Source organism: Equus przewalskii, chromosome 14, assembly GCF_037783145.1.
Source record: "Equus przewalskii isolate Varuska chromosome 14, EquPr2, whole genome shotgun sequence".
Lineage (NCBI taxonomy): Eukaryota > Metazoa > Chordata > Mammalia > Perissodactyla > Equidae > Equus > Equus przewalskii.
In genome coordinates, this window is record NC_091844.1 from 36,994,037 (window position 1) to 37,011,877 (window position 17,841).

The 17,841-nt window shown below is 41.2% G+C and overlaps 1 long non-coding RNA gene across 1 annotated transcript in view; it reads left to right on the forward strand.

Annotated features, from left to right (window-relative positions):
• Positions 1 to 3,342: 3,342 nt before the first annotated feature.
• The window catches only part of LOC139075547 (uncharacterized), a 37,754-nt gene continuing 23,255 nt past the window's right edge, over positions 3,343 to 17,841 (forward strand). Inside the window, exon 1 of the long non-coding RNA XR_011526037.1 lies at positions 3,343 to 3,484. This is a non-coding gene — a long non-coding RNA (uncharacterized lncRNA). The remainder of the gene's footprint in view (positions 3,485 to 17,841) is intronic.

A 17,841-nucleotide genomic window follows, 5' to 3' on the forward strand; every position in this document is an offset into this window, starting at 1 on the left:
TCCTGTAAACCCTTCAGGCCCCCCTCCTCCCCTACCTTGGTAGACTCTCAAACCGCAGTTGTCATACTGTGAGTTTCCCTCACAGGCATGCTATAACAAACCCATTAGGTTTTACTGAGTTCTAATCTGAATGTGACCTTGGGGTCACATTTCTTAGCTGCTGCTAAGCTCCAAGAGGCGGGGAGGAATCCTTCCCACGGGGAAGAAAGAAGTCACATAAACTTTGTCCTACAAAGGGCTAGAATGGAATATTCGCTGATGAGTTGTAACAGAGAAAGTGTATGGACACTGTTGGGAAAAGGCCTGGGGGTAGCTATTGCCTCTGTGTCTCCCTGCTCTCTAGATGCAGTTGAGGCCCAGGTCAACCAGCTCTCTGAGCATTGTTCCCATTCCCATAGGACTTCTGTTGGGTATTTTTTGATCTGTGATTTAAAATGACCATTTCAGGAAGATGACAAAAATGAGATTTTAGTAGACTAGAGAGAAAGTAGACACCATCATAACAGCTAAGATTTCCTTTTTACAAAATTTCCTTTCCAAAATAGATACCCAATTTTGGAAAAGAGGACTTTTTAAAGGAATCAGTACTCTGGGTTTAAAATCCTACAAAATATTATGCTCTAGTAGAGTGTATACCCTTTTACATAGTTGGGACCCACCATTGTATGATTCACAATTGCAGATTCCACTTTCAAATGTTTCTTGACTTCTGGAAAACAACCCTGCAAAAAATCACTTTTCTATTACCTTCAAACAAACATGGTTCTTATTTGATTCAATTCACGTGGCTTTTCAAAAATTGTAAAGATTCTCAGCTCCTTACTTTTCCCCATTGTAAGGGAGGAAGACATTTCCTCTTCCCAAATCGGGGTTCGTCTGGCCGGAGAACGAATTAAATTCACATGAGACAGAATAGCAAGAGAAAATTAAACAAAGCTTTATGAGGAACCATGGCCCGGGGCCTTTCTTCCTGAGGGCACCGAAGAAGTGGGGTGCACATAGTGGTTATATACCCCCAAACAGGGTGTTTCACATGTGATTGAAATGTCCCTCCCACAATAGTCACAAGATTGCCCTGTCAGCATAGTGCTTGATGGACACAGCAGGTAGTGGTCTGCTGTCTCAGAGGGCGTAGCCGGAGGCAAGTCTATCGTCTGGAGCTGGGCGGTCACAGGTGAGCGCAGGAATCAGTTCCTAGCCTAAGGAAAGATGCTTAATCCTTAATGAAATGCCAAAGTTGGGAGGGGGAGGGAAGTCAGTTACAGGAGGTTACCAGACTAGCACAATAAAATGCAGATTTAAGTCCTTGCCTTTGGTATTGATTAAGAGTTTTTGGAGAGAAGGTCATCTCCTTTCTTCTTCCCAGTACAGAAAGGGAGGCACCTTTTACAGATAGAGATTTACCTTACAAATGTAAATGTGTCCTAACAAAGGGCAAGTTCCATTCCTCCTTCCCTGTCCCAGTTTATCAAAAGCAATCAGCCTCAAATAATCCTGATGCCAAAGAGACGTATCTTGGGGTGGCCAATTCCAGGTCCCCACACCATGCTTTGAATGAACCAGAAAACTCCTTTTTGGGTCTGCGTGTTTCCAAGAAAATAGAATAGTCTTTAAATTCATTCTGTATACGCAAATAATAATTACAATAGTTACATTTAAATGACTATCCTACACTTGCATATTCTATGTAGATCATCAACATAGCCTCAAGAGGTATTATTCCGTTTTTCATTTGGGACCCTAGGAGGTATGCAATTCTCAGTTCCTAACAAGACCAAGGAATATTTCTGATTTCAGGGGAAATTTTCATCTGCTCTCAGCGCTACTGTAGTTATGAATGTGAAATCAATTAAATGATAATGCATGTCAGAAAAAAACAGCCCTTTAATGCAGGCACAGATGAAACAGATCCCAACATGGGTCTGAGAGTAATAAATAAACTAATAAAAAAGGAAAGCATGGAGCAACTTTGATGGAAGTAAGCTATTTGCCTTTGCCCTGGAAAGTTTATAGTGTTTTAAACAATTGTAAACATGTCAGTATACGCAGATACCGTTTCCATAGCAGCATAGCAACAGTTAAGCGTTTCTCCAAACAGACCCAAAAGGAAACTAAAAATAGCTTGTCTCCAATATCAAAATACATACATATACATATTCAGACAACAGTACACAAGATGATGTGTAATTAGAAGTTCTACGGACACCAACCTTACACAAAAGCATATCACAGGCAGCTTTAAACACTGACTCCATTACCTTTAGAAATTGGGTAGATACCAAAGAGTCCAAGAGAGGGAAAGGCAGATGCCACCTAGAATTCTAAGATCAGAGGCTCGTGATCCCAAATGCTTCCAAACCTTGCTTTGTCTGCTCCACCTGACACATCCCTTGCTGCCAAGGGCTCCTGCGTCCAACCACCAAAATTGAAGTTGAGTGTATGATACATACTATTATCTCCATTTATTGCAGTATTCACTCATCTTCTTAAGTTTTCTAGCCAATTTATTTCGTTCTCCCAATAGAGACAGAACAGTGGTTGAATTTTTAAAAATAATGTGAAACCAAATGTCACACTTTCCCAATGAACTTACTTCAGTTGACACGCAGTGACAGAAATAGTGATTCCGAAACGAAGACAGAGTGTCGGTACATTTTTTGGACCTTCACGGTTTGTACTTTTTATTTATATCCAAAAATTACAAGTATTTCAAAATCATCATCTAGTGGGAAATATTATTACTAGGGTATATATAATTTATCATCCAAACTGGGACACTTTTGAGAGTGAAAAGGGGTGCTACTTATAATAACATTGGGAAAACAGGTGTAAACCAAGACTTCCCCAGGCAGGCCAGACAGACGGTCACACAATATCACATACAAGAGTGTAAGAATCTTGAGGGCAGGAATGATGTTTTATTTATTTTTGTATCTTCAGCACCTATTGCAATGCTTTACACCTAGAAAGAATTCAATAAATGCTTAAATGAATAAATTTTATAATTAGATTATGTTTTTGTAATTCTTTTGAAATAATTTTTATACATAATACTAAGCTGAGTATATTTCTTTTTTTCAGTCCACAGTGCATGTATTGGGGTTAAATAAAATCCCACATAGCTCTACAGGGTGAACCTTACTTCATCATCTGATCTGCTCCTTGAAAGTAAAGAAGATAAGAATGGAAAAGTAAAATATATCTATGAGTCATAAAAAAATAATTCTTTCAGTCTGGGTAGTTTGAGAAAGCACTAAAGAAAGATTAGAGAATGAATTCAGATAAGAAGCAATTTCATAATCTCTCTGAAGGTTATTATCCTGGTTTCATTTGCTATACCAGGAATGTTGGTCCCTGGAGAAAAATGCCAAACAAGTATAACAAGTATCAACTGAGAACACTCTGACTGGGAAGAATGCTATTTGTCTTTCACAATGAGGACTTGAGAAGAGTAATAGCCATTGGTGAACTCCCAGGAGTGAAGGTAAGAGCCGCTTCACTTTCTGCCTTAATCTCCCAGGAGCACAGGAAATGCCGTATGCAAGTCACTTTCCCATTTGATGGACCGCCAGTTCTTGGTTTATAAACTGCATCAAAGAATTGCCATGGGAAGTAATCGTTACATTCAAGAGAAGCACTTAGCAATCCTCCCAGGAGAAGCACTATAAATCTCCCCGCTCCTCTGTGGAGCTCGGGAGGCAGTGCGCTCTGTGTTTAGGATCTCAGGATTCGACGCTACAGTCGTGCTGTTTGCTTGAGTTTGCAAGCCAGATTACCGTTCAGGATGTTGCCTAAACTTTCTGGGCCCCAGTGTCTTCATCTTTCAAAGAAGGAAAATAGTAATTGTACTTCCTTAAAGGGTTGTTTGTGAGGGTTAAAGGATATTCATGTAAAACACCTAGAACATGAATGTGACCTATTATTCTTATTCAGCTCTATATTTCTTTGGGGATTTAGCAAGAGTACGAATGGAAAAAAATTTTTAATTAAAGGCAAAAATTATACTTTCGTGTTTCCAATCCAAAGCAACACAAACGTGTGTACCTAATGCTAGAAGGAATCCACTAGGCCTAGGCCACTTATAGACTAGATCCACATCCTACTTTCATCTCTCTTTGCATTTTATTATTAGTATTCATTAAATTTCCTCAAATCTAAGCTAGTGTCTATGCTGGGCCATAACTTAGCCACTCCATTTCAGGAAAAGCTGAAAGCCTGCATCAAAAGAATGACCTCTCTTCTTTAATATCTAATTTAGAAGCCAGAAAAGCTCCAGAGAAGTGAGTTTCTTTACAGAATTATGGAAGGCTTTATATTTAATGAATTTCTGGTGTCTGAGTGGAGGGAGGGATGGGAAATGGGCCCTTTACAAATATCGAACCACGTTGTTATCGATGGAGAGGGTGCCAGTTGGTTAAATAGAGCCAAATTCTGTTCAGCTTGATAATTACTGAATTTGACATTCATAGAGGTTCTTTTTTAATTCTGGGAATAAGAAATCCACAAACTCATTAAATTATGAAGTGTTTCAACCCTATTATCCCAATATAATTACCCCATGGACTATATCACCACAGGAGGTCTTTGGAACAGCTCCTGATGTTTAGAAAGACTCAACAACAGGGATTCAATTCGTATAAAAGCCACCACAGTGTGGTTTTTAAAAAATGAAGCACCTGGTTTAGAGTTACAGTTAATAATTCTAAGGAAAGATATTGTCACTCACACCCAACACAGAGTCTTCTGTCCAACAAATCGACACTGGCATTGAAAGTGAAGAAGGGCAAAGGAAATCTGTTTGAGAATATTTGGGGACAGGAGCATTGGCCACAACATCTATCTGTTTCTTTTGAGTAATAATATCAATAATTCATTTATCTAGCAGTACTACCATTTATTCCTTAGTTACATAAAGGTAAATCTAATTATTTCCCACAAAATAGGAGTTTCTAATGAAATTTTTATTATTCAATGCATTTAGTAAGCAATAAAGGTCTAAATAGCACCTCTGTTTTCTTAGAGTCTTTAAAAACCCTGACTTCTGGGACCGGCCCGTGGCCAAGTTGTTAAGTTTGTGCACTCCACTTCGGAGGTCCAGGGTTTGCATCCTGGGCGCAGACATGGCACTGCTCATTAGGCCATGTTGAGGTGGCGTCCCACATGCCACAACTGGAAGGATCCACAACTAAAAAAATATACAACTATGTACTGGGGGGATTTGGGGAGAAAAAAGCAGGGAAAAGAAAAAAGATTGGCAACAGTTGTTAGCTCAGATGCCAATCTTTGAAAAAAACAAGAAAAACCCTGACTTCTTCAAGTCCCACCTGAAATGTTCATGTGGTAATGAATGGAACAAGCATGGAGAAGTGAAAGTACTTGGACCTGGGAGTTGGAGAAATAGCTTCCTGTCACAGTTCTGTGACTTACTAGCTATGAACTTGGGCAAGTCATTTGGCAGTGAAATGTTGTTGGAGAACAGGAAATTCGCACAGTCCCAAAGTATCACCCCACAAAGTACTTTTTAATTACAAAGGGAGAAAGATACCCATATAATGGAGAAACCTGTCAGACACCACCTTAACCTAATGATCAAACTTAACATCACCAATAACAGGGAAACTAACATGATGTGACCCCATTCCATGCCCATAGCTGACATCATTAATGGTTCTCAGCACAGTTTCCCATGAAGCTGGGGCACAGCCTCAGAATCTTTCTAAAGACTGATGACATCACCCTGGAGAAGGATTTTGAGAACCTAAACATGGTGCTGATGCCGTCCCACTTTGGCCTGCAAGTAATGGACACAGCATAATGTGGTGTTACTTCTACAGTAATGGGGACCTCCAGGATGTCTCCCAGGTGGCTCTGAGGTCCTCACTAGACGAGGGATTCAAGACCCTAGGGCCTTGCAGATGAGACAGTCAAGATAGCTTTACTGACTGAGGAGAAAATAAGTTGTGTGTGTGTTTGTTTAAGCCGAAAGAAAACAATAAAAGGCTGTTACCAATCAGTCAGGGCTGCCAAGTGAGATATAATCTATTTGCTATCACAGATTATTTGTGGTAACTGATACCATTTCGAGGCCACTTCGCTGATTAGGGTCACACTCCCACATCCTACAGAAAGAAAATTTGCTGTGGGAGAAGTGGGTTCTGCCCAGTTCACTCAGGCTTCAAAGTTGGCCTCCAAAATTAAAGCTTGCTCCTTTGAATACTTCCAGTGGTGGCAAATGGACATCCTTTAATGGTAAATTTGTGCTTAGATGTCACCTTTCCCATCAAACAAGCTGGTTTCTTCTTGTTTCTTCTTGTTATTTGTCTAGCTCTGCTCCTTATCTGTTTCCTTTATACCACTCATCCCCACTGGCAAGTATTTTTTTGATTTGTTTGTTAGCATGTTGTCATGGGGGTGGTTTTGGTCTGTCTTTCCAATTACAACATCAGCTCCAACAGAGCAGGGACTGTTTCTGTCTTGCGTGTCACTGAATCCTCAGCTTCTAACACACTGCCTAGAATACAGGGACACTCAATGGATATTTATTGAATAAATGAATTAGTGGATGAATGAATAAATGAATAGATTAGATTTTTTTTAATATCCCAAGTCATTTGGAGTTAAGTCTATGGGGGAGAAAAATAAGTAATCAACCTTCTGTGTCATGGCTGAAAATTGAGGTGAAATCTAAGTGCTTCATAAATTCTAACCCTGGTTCTAAAGGCAATTCTAAAATAAAAAGTTTCAAAATGCTTTGAGCAATGGTGTCTTTGATAGGATAAGTCTCCCAGTGTGACTCTTTGAAGAATAATACCAATTTGAATGTATAAATTGTGTCATTTTTCTTTTAGTTGTGTCATTTTTTAAAGTAAGTTTTATCCATTGCAGCTGAGTCCTACATACCCTGAATATCTTACATAACACATGGGGAGGAATGTTCCCACTATAACCCTTACTTCAGAAAACTCTCTGGTTGTCAGCTGAAGCCCAGGAACAAAGTGTTCTTTCAGTGCAGAGCAGGACCACAGCTGAATAGCAGATCAGATTAACCAATGCCACCATAGCTGTAATGACATCCTTAGAAACATGAGCGTCCTTGCTAAGAAAACAAAGATCAATATTTAGTTTCTAATATCCCTTCTGGGCGGTCCCTCACTTTTACAGCCTCCTTTTCTGCCACTTTCCTCACCTCTAACTCCAGTTTGCTCTTCTGGAAAAATAGAAATGTCGGATTAGAAATAATAGTAATACAAATGTAAAAGCACTTTCAACAAAACATAAATTGTGAATCACAATACTTGTGCTTTGTTAACACCAAGGTTTGGCTTTTTTTTTTAATAAATCTTTTGCTGCTGTATTTTCAAACATTTCAGTATATTTTTGGTGTAAACCAGATGGACTTTACTCTTTAGTAACTACCTTTCAGTAAAAGGAAGAAGCAAAAGTTATTACCTAATTATTTTATATCCATTTTATTCACTGAAATCTGCAATACCAAGCATTGCATAGCTTAACTCTTGGCCTCAACCATTCTCAGATGTAGACTTTACATACGGTTGCTAAGGTTTCAACTTATACAAGACACCAACCTAACTTTCACACATGTAATTTAATTTTTCAATAAGACAAAGAAGAAATTAAGACTAGTTTTGGGATGATAAAGTTTAAACTGCCCACCAAAATATTTTGGGTTTGGAGCTGATGGTGTAGTTTGGGAGTGCTGCTGGTGGCCAGTGTAACATGATGTAATACCACGTGCAGTGAGGAGCTAAACCTGGTCCTGGTCGCCATCCACCTCTCCTGTTTAGAATACAGTAAATTGTTCTGAGACTCAATTTCCAGCATCGGGGAGGTGGGTTTCCCCCCACACAACAAACAATTCTCAGACACCCTGCTGGTGTCCAAGAATTCAACTCGGTTCTAACACTATCTACCCAGAGATAACGTCAGATTCCACAGGTTAAAAGTTCAGTCCTACAAGACTGCCCGCCCCTCTTCAGATGCCAGTTGCCAGCTCAGGTTCTTACCTGTACTTTTGACTGACTGGCTATAAATCAGATCTTCCCATGACGTCTTCCTTGGGTTTGATTAATTTGGTAGAGCAGCTCAGACTCAGAGAAACATTTTACTTACTAGATCACTAGTTTATTATAAAAGGATATAATTTAGGAACAGCCAAATGAAAGAGATGCACAAGGCAAGGTATACAGGGAGGGCACAGAGCTTCCATGCTCTCTCCAGGTGTGCCACCCTTCCAGCACCAACACGTGTTCACCAACCTGGAAGCTCTCCAAACTGTGTCCTTTTAGGTTTTTATGGAGGCTTCATTACGTAGGCATGATTGATAAAATCGTTGGCCATTGGCAATTGATTCGCTCTCCAGCCCCTCCCCCTCCGCCAGAAGTGGGGAGTTGGAGGTAGGACTGAAAGTTCTAACCCTCTAATCACAAGGTTGGCTCCACTGGCAACCAGCCCACATCCTTAGATAGCGTCCAAAAGTCACCTTATTAACATAACAAAAGATACCTTTGTTGCTCTCATCACTTAGGAAATTCCAAGGGTTTTGGGAGCTGTGAGCCAGGAACTCTGGACAAAGAACAATTATACATGAGAAATATATTTTGGTCATCTGAATGAACAAGTATATATTTCTTTTAAATTACGGTATTGCATACATCTATTAACATCACCAAGAGGCTGCCAAGTTAAGAAATAGCAAAAGGTTATCGCCAGGGTGAAAATGGAAGTTATCTGCCAAACAGACTATGTTGAATGAATGACCAATATCTCCTGAGCCAGACCACAGAGGATGATGTGACAGAGTCAACTATACTTTCAAAAGAGCTGAGTAGCACACTGCATTGAGTATCACAAGACTTTCCATCCCACATTCCTGTGACAGATGCAGTGAAGAGCATGGAGAATGGCAGAGCTAAGAGTTGCAACCTCTTCCATTCTGCAGCTCAGTCAGACATCACCAAGGACCTTTTTATTCTCCAGTTTGTGAATAATCATTTTTATGTCTTCACTATTTTCCATAAACATATTGTTTGTGGAAATAAATTCTCTGGTCAGAATAATGAGATAAACCAAAAAAACAAACAAAAAAAAAGACTTTTTTCCAACCTGCTGGAGCATATTTTCACTTTTTTCTTTTGACAAAATTCATTTTTAGGTTTTTAATTACTCACTTCTGCTCAGGAGCCTAACCATTCTGTTCAGCAGAGGGAGATAAGAGTACCTTGCCCGAGTGCTCAGCTACTAGCTGGTTGGGACCGCTGGGCAGTTGTATCACTTTGGCTCCATCACCAGCTTTCCTTTCCACCCCTTCCCATGTTCCATCCCCACATGCACACCCAACATGCCTCTCTCCGAGGGTCCTGGGGCTCCAAAATGACCTTATCCCTTTCTTCTGTGGCCTCATGTGAAGAGAACAGCCATGTGAAGGGTTCAGTCTTATGGAAAAATGAGAAGTTGAAATGTTCTTATGTTTCTACCCTGTCTGCACCCTCTGGTATCTCTCTCCTCTAGGAGGTGGAGGTGGGCAGAGGCAGGTGGTTCTGGGGTTGCAGGAACATAGGAATCTTTGTGGGATCATCTCTTTCTTTGGGCCTTAACCCACCACTTCAGAGTCTGCCAAGAACTTTCAGCAGGCAGGAGGAGTCAGCTAGCTCTGTGGAGCCGGAAGGTGGCCCACTGGCGTAATGATTTGTTGTGCAATTTGTGCTTGAAAATGAACTTATTGGTTTGCAGTTTCCCCTGGTTCTGAATTGTCAAGTAATATTGAGTAAGACTTTTAATTCTATTAGAGTATTTTTGTGTGTAACCATACTTTTAAAAAATGTTTTATGATATCTTGTTCACTGTTCCCCACTCTCCAGTTTTCCACACACTTAATTCTTCCAATTTCAGAGTATATTAGGGTAACACTTAACACTAATGGTATACTAGACAGCTATCAAAATGTCAGTGGGTTAGTACAATATATTGATCAGCCTTTGCTAGGTTATTCTTCTGTGACAAACAATCCCCATATCAACAGCAAAGGTTATTTTTTTGGTGTATGTTGGCTATGTGTTAGCTGCAACTCTGCTCCATATGTCTTCTTCATCTGGGATCCAGGCTGAAGGCCTCTAGGCTGAAGAAGCACCTTCTACCTAAAGCTTGCTGTTCTCAGGACAGGAAAAAGAGTAATGGTAGAGTCATGCCATAGCTCTTGAAGCTTCTGCTCAAATGTAGTCTATGTCGCTTCTGCTCACATTCCACTAGCCAAAGCAAGTCATATGGCCAAGCCCAATATCAATGGGCAGGAAGTAGAATCTTCTTCCAGGGAGACTTACCACCCAAGACCACAAGAGCTATAGAGGCATCAGATAGTTGAGAACAATAATGCAATCTACCAAACAGTAGAATTTTGATTCTCACTCACGTAACAGTTCAATACAAGTGTTCCTGGTTTGTAGGCAGTGTTCCTCCTTGTGATCATTCAAAGACTCAAGCTATTTCCATCTTGTAGTTCCACCATCTGCATCCAGCCAACAGATGGGGAAGAGAGAATGGAGAAGCCTCATTCACTTGTTAAAAGTCTGGGCCTAGAAGAGACATATATCCCTTCTGTAAAACTTTTTGATGGCCACCTGGATATAAGGAGTCAGAGAGACAGGGAACGCTGGAAAATGTCTCCTCTGCCTGGGCAGCCACCTCAGTAACATCTCCACTATGGAAGGAAGAGGATGAATGTTTAGTGATTTCTTAGCCATTTCTGTCACTCAGAATTCAAGCTCCCTATCCTGGATGTGCTTAGGCTTTATTTTTAGACATATTTATGCTGAAATTGGGATGGCCAAAAAGTATTCAGTATCTCATAGTTTGGTTTTATTTTTGTTGTTGTTGTTATTAATATAGATCCTACTGACTCAAATAACAAACAATCAGCTACTTAGAAAATTGTTGTGTTCCTTGTCTAAGACAGCTGTTACCCCATCTATCATGTTCCAAAGACCAAATATACAATTTTATTTCTTGATAGTTCAGAAGGAAAGCATTAGTAATGATTTTCACAAGTTGCCTATTAATTTTCCATTTCCAGTTTGGGGTTACAAAACCACTAATGCAGTTGTGTTTGTCTCCAAACCCCTGAGTTGGAACAAGTAATCACCGTTGCTTAACTACCCAAGTGAAAAGAATAACGATTGGTCATTTACAAGCACAGATTTGTGAATAGGAAGAGAGACCTCACTCAAATGAGGTATGCAAATAATTGACTAAAGTTGAAGATTGGTCTCAATGATCACAAATAGCTAGTTACAAGTAGTTGCTTCAGCAGTCAACTGATAACTCTTTATCACCAAATCCCCAAACTGCCACCCACTTCCTATCATGGGCCCTCTACTTCAGCCTTCTCTAAACTTGTGATGGTGGCCTAGATGCACAGGATATTGGCCGAGAGCTCATTTATAGCCATAGCCCAGGACTCCCAGAGAGCTTTATTTTTACCTCTTTAATAGCATAGTCACATTCTGTCCTCTATCTTAGTGGTTTGTACACAACCCTTTTCTCTCCTTTTAGATAATAAGCTCCTTGAAAGCAGGACTCGTGTCATGCTTATCTTCCTATTTCCCACAACACTTACCTGGAACATAATCAATTCTTAATATTTATTTGTTTATGTGAATTAGGTAAAGTTACAGATTAATCTGGGTCCAGACCTACAACTGAGGCCACATTCAGATGGTGCTTCCACTAATTAAGCTGCTGGATGCCCAGACTGCATCTGCTAGGCTGCTAATTCCCTTCTCATACACCCCCCACTCCTGTCTTCTTTTTCAATGAAAATGCTGATGTCATTGAATCTTGCTTCTATCACTTCACACGTTAGAAGAGGAACTCGAGAAGGAAAGGGAAATCTGCCCAGGCCTCACTCTTAGCTTCCTTTTTTCCTTTCTTGGTTTCCATGTTGGTCATACGGCAACCATAGGAAGATGTTTTGGAGTTCTCACTATGAGGTTCCTGAAAATGTAGGACCCTCCTAAACCTCTTGGCCTCCTCTGTGGTCTCTCCTTATCCTCACATTCAGAAGCCAAGAAGGTCATCCTGTTTCCTTCAGTTCTTCAGAAAATTGGAATCTAAAGTCAGACAGACATTTCAGATTTCCCTACTGTGAGACTTTACACATCTCAGTATTATCTGTGAAGAAACCAAAATCTTGACCTTATAACAAAGGAAGAGGAAGGAATCACGGGGAGCAGCAATGATGTGGTAGAAAGAATCATCTAGGCAGGAATCAGAGAATCTTGGGTTTGATCTCTGGCTCTTTTTGTTTTCATTTGGCTGACCCTGGACAAGCTGAGTCACCCCCTGGGTCTCACTCCTCAGTATAGAATGAGCAGGCTCAATTAGGGTACCTCTAACCTCCTTTCCAGGCCAGACAGTAAGAGTCACTAATATGGCAGGCAATGGCCATTATAATGGAGCCACCATCTCTAGTCTTCCAGAGATGTGGTTTTCAACCCAAGCACCCACCATCTGCCTTTTTGTGTTAGCTGACAACCCATCACCTGGGCTAGGTGTAAAATCTTAGCCAGTGAATTAGGTGATATTTCTTCCCTTTTCCATTTAGAAGAGGCACAAAAATATACATCCCATCCCAACAAAACAGATTTCCTTTTTTCAAATGTGACTAGTAGAACAGTACTTTCTCAGCACCGATAATCTCCGGATGGGAGGATAACAAGACCTAAATTTCTTCTCTTCTGTGTGGATGTTCAGTAAAGGAAATAATGGCCCCAAGTAATGGAAAAGCTTTAATTTCCAAGCTCTAGTTGGAGCAGAGGGTTCTGGTTTTTGGCAAGATGTTCTAATGGGCTTCCCACAGTAGGAGTTAAGGCATTATCTGGTAACAGGAGCAAGGAGTTGAATATGTTCTGTATAATGTAAAATTCTATCTCCTTTGTGGGCACAGGGATTTGGCCATTTATATTGTATTTAGAAGAAAAAAAGGAGGTTCTTGCTATTAATTTGAATTTAGATTACTCAGTCTCTGAGAATTCTTGCTTTTTCTTTGTGTGTGCCTGCATATGTTTATGTGTTTATTGTGTGTGTGCGTGTGTGTAGTGGGGAGGAAGGGAGTGATGGAGAGAGGTTCTCATATTCACCCATCTGGAGCCTGTAGGCAGAATAAGAAACTTCTGCACATCCCAGGAGTGAGGAAACCTTGGAGGGGACCTTTCCTGAAAGGCTGGGGCTTGCTATTGATTGTCCTACTAAAGTCCCTGTGGGGCTATTCTTAATTGAGTAACTCAGACCTTGGGAAAGCCTGTTGTGGCATCATTAGACTACTCGGTTAGATGAAAGGAAGCAACTGGTACTGAGTTTTAATAGAATTTCCCCCTTCAGCAGAGAGTTTCACTCCTGAGGCCAGTTGGTAGGGAACTGAGAAGGAAAGTAGAAGATTAGAGATCTCTTAGGTGGCATTATTGTTTCTCTTTCCTTCTCCCACCTTCTAGACCTGAGAGGGGAAAAATGAGAAGGGATTTTCCTAAAAAGAGGAGTGACAGGAAAGAGCAGGACATAAAGCACCAGGAAAACAAGAATGAGCCACTCTCCCAGAGAAGAAACGAGGAGTCTTTGAAACGCTGGAGCAAGGTTAAGAGGGGAAGTGAGTCTACAAAGAGAACTATGGGCAGTTTAAATTGTTTTAATGCTTTTACCTTGCTTTAATGGAACATGCATTTTCAGCACGGGGATATCTCCCCCAAGGGAGCAAAACTGTTTCTTGGTACACGAAAAAAATTTAAATATTGTAATGGTATGTGGCCTTCCAAAAGGCTGTGGTAAATAAATAGATATACAGTGTATCAGCGGCGTTTAAATTTCATGGGTGGGGGTGAAGGCTGGGATGGGGTGCAAGTAGGAAAAAAATGTCTAAAAAGTCTCTGTAGAGGGGCGATCACGAAAAAAAGTTAAGGAAGAGTGTACCAGAACAAGCATATTTACCTTCAGTTTCACGTTATCCACTTCTGTTTGTAATTTCCTCTAGTTATCTCTGTCCTCTCATTATAGAACACACAAGTCTTGTATTAGAGGATATGTGGGGAAGTTAGGCCTCCATCACATCAGCTCCCAGCAGGGGCCTCTCAGAGAGAGCAGCTGGAGGCCAGGGATCCTGCTGGCATATGCAGTCATGGAAACAATGGCCCTGGGCAGAAATGAAGACTGGTGGGGATTGGGGAGGAGTGGGGAGGGTGTTATGGGGACAATTCACTTGCTGACAGGAGGCCAGTTCCCTCTGTGGTTCTCAAAGTGTGGTCCCAGGACCAGCAGCATCAGCATCACTGGGAGCTTGTTAGAAATGCAAATTCTTAGGTCCTACTCTAGACCTGCTGAATCAGAAACTCTGGGGGTGGGGCTGTTTTAGTAAGCTCCAGGGGAGTTGGAAGCCAGTCAAGTGTGAGAGGCACTGAACTAGAGGCAGGTGACCCAAGGGAGTGGGGAGCTGCCCTTTGGGTTATAGAAGGAAGTAGAAAGTGGGGGCTCAGTAAATGAAAACTTTCCACTCTCTAGTTTTTAATCATCTTTAAAAATTTTCTTTTAGCCCTTAGTAATATAAACGTAGCTCATTTTCACAGGGGAGTAAAACAGCTCTGCAGTCAAATTTGCTGAGTACAAAGTGAAGTCTGCCCGAAGTTGGCTAATTAAGGCCATGTAAGTAATCAAGGCAAGCAAGCCAAGGACAGTAAATCTCAGACTTGTCTTGGCTGGTTCTGCTATCTTCGCTGATCACCTAAACCAAATAACCAGCCATCACTTCTTTATTTTTCGCTATGTAGACATTGACAAAATGTTCACAAAGACTTCCTAATCTATTCCAGAAAGATTAAGTTGTTTGCACAAGTCCATACATAGGGAAACTAAGTTACCATCAGCATTACATCCTCACTGATGCCCGAGATCCAGACTCCAAGGTTCTGACTCTAAACTTGCACATTATCAAGTTCAACTTTTTTCTTTCTCTTTTAATTCTTTCCTTCCTTATGAACTATGGCAATTTATATAAGTTTAATGTTTTGTATTTATAAAGCATTCCTAATATTTGTCCTGAAAACATATTATCTTTTTAATAGGTAAGAGGAAAACTAAGGTTGAACACAATTTGGTAACAACTCCCTTCAGTTTAGCCCATTCTGCTCCCTAGGCCAGGGCCAGCTGCATAGCTTGCAAACCCTAGATTAAACGTAGGTTGCTTCTGATGCTTTCCTCAGAGTTAATTTCTATCAGGGACCTATTAATCATAGACTAATTACTATAGAAGAAACACTGTATAATAATGACTTGCCAGTCCTCCCAGAGCTGGTCCCTCCCCAGGTTACACTATGAAGGTAGACTCCAGTGAAAATACACCAAGATATTTTTTCCTGACCAAAACTAGTTGAATCTCTATAAAAATTTGTTTCTGTGGTTTATGTTTTGGACATAATAATTATGCCTCCGTGATTTTCCAGGTTTACATCTACAAGGATCTCCCGTCAAGTGTTGACTTCCATCACAAGGAAGTAGCAAAGAATAACTGAATACGTTGTTGAGTTCCCCTCACCCCAGGATTTAAATAATTTAAAACAATTTTCCCATTGTTGTCCCCTTTCTCCTACTGGGCCAACTAACATATCACATTTACAATAACTTTGTGTTTTTCAAAAACATGTTCTGGCCTAGATCACACATCGAATTTCAGGTCCTATGAGTTCTTGACCATGTAGTTATTTGGAAGCTCCTCGTGGGCTTTTTTTCTTCTTCTTCTTTTTAGGAAGATTAGCTCTAAGCTAACATCTGTTGCCAATCCTCCTCTTTTTGCTGAGGATGACTGGCCCTGAGCTAACATCCATGCCCATCTTCCTCTACTTTATTTTTTTAACATAAAGTGTCCTATTATGTTATCAAGTGAGTACAGATGTAAGGATAGCCTTTTTCAAAATTATTTTTGTATTTGTAACCCTGAATTAGCCAAATAGTTCACACTTGGTGGTAGGTGTAACCCTTCTCAAGGACATTTCTTAAGGAACTCCAACCTTTCCCAGCACATGATTTTATGAAGTGATACCCAGTGGGGCCTCTATGTTACAAAACAGCCCTGTCTTGGTGCAAACTGTAGATAAACTAATGTTTATTGAGCCTTTTTTTTTGGCCAGGTGCAGACTGAAATGTTTTCCATGTATTCATTTGGACTTCATTAACAACCCGATGACATAGGGAGCTCTCATTATCCCCATTTTACAAATGAGGAAAGTGAGACCCAGACAGTTTAAGTAACTTGCCCAAGGTCACACTGCTGATGAGTGGCCAGGCCATTTCACAAGAGCTCTAATATATGGCTTCCAAAGATCTCCACTACCTTCACTCTTTAATTCCACTGCTCCACACTTGCCCTCCTTCCCACGCCCACCCCACACATTTTTTACTGTCGGGTTAGCCTGGAGCCCTGGTTGCCTTCAAGATCCTTTGTTTCCTCAAACCCTGCCCCTGGCTGGAGTCACACAGAACGCCTGAGCATCTGACACGCATTGGTCATGCCTCCTCCCTTTGGGACTAATTTCACGCTGGGCTTAGTGATGCATGCAAGAGCATTATCTCAGGCTGCAAGCAGCAGCCCCTGGGGTATAAGTATATTCTGTCCATGGCTCAACTTGGAGAGAGAAAAACTTTGGAAAACCGAGGCACTCTAACAGTGCAGGAGCAAGTAATTCCTCAAATGCTTCCATGAAAGATGAGACAAGGACAAGACGAATATATTTGGAGTTGTGTTTCAATCTGGTGGCTCATCCCCTCAAGCCTTTCTCCCTCTGAGGACCTCTTGGTGGGGAGTGGCCCAGCCCACACTCGAGCCAAAGCAGAACACTGCCAGGACACCAAGCACCACTTCTGATGAAGGCAGGTGGCTACTGCTCCTTCCTCTTTCCCCTTATCTGAGTGGATCAGAAGTCCAGGTGCCCCGCGAAATACAGGATATCTGACCTGTGTGTCCTACCTTGAGGACCCTGCAGTATTATCATTAGCTTCCAAAGCCTGCAGGACAAAAAGGAAAAAGAGCCTGTCCATGAACAGCAAACATACTGTCCTCCTCTGCTCCCTACCTCACCAAATATTTTTGTCAAAAGCAACTAAAAGTGGCAATTGTGGAGGCCAGCCCAGTGGCGCAGCGGTTAAGTTTGCACATTCCGATTCGGTGGCCTGGTGCACCGGTTCGGATCCCGGGTGCGGACGTGGCACCGCTCAGCAAGCCATGCTGTGGCAGGTGTCCCATATATAAAGTAGAGGAAGATGGGCATGGATGTTAGCTCAGGGCCAGTCTTCCTCAGCAAAAAGAGGAAGATTGGCAGCAGATGTTAGCTCAGGGCTAACCTTCCTCAAAAAAAAAGAAGAAGTAGCAATTGTTATATTCAACATTTGTCCAGTTGAGACCATCTTGGGGTCTGCTTTATCTCTGCCAGTGTTCAAATCCATAGGGAGTTTTAGGATGCGACAATACTGAAGCAGGTTTATCTTTGCCACATACGACTTGGACCCTATTGAGGTTATTATCCAAAATTTATTTGAGGAATGTTTACTATAACATCCAGGAGTTTTGGAGTTTGCTTAGGGAAAACTTTAACTGTAAGAATAAGCACAAAGCCAGGCTCCTGGTATGGCTGAACTGTGGTATAAATAATTCCCCCTCATCCCACGATGAGTCAACACGGATTTGTGGTGTCTACCAGGTGCCAGGCCCAGAGCACGCAGAGGTGAGTGCCACAGACAAAGTTTCCTGTCCTGGCGAGACTTCACAATGGCTTATTCTGGGAGATTCTTGGA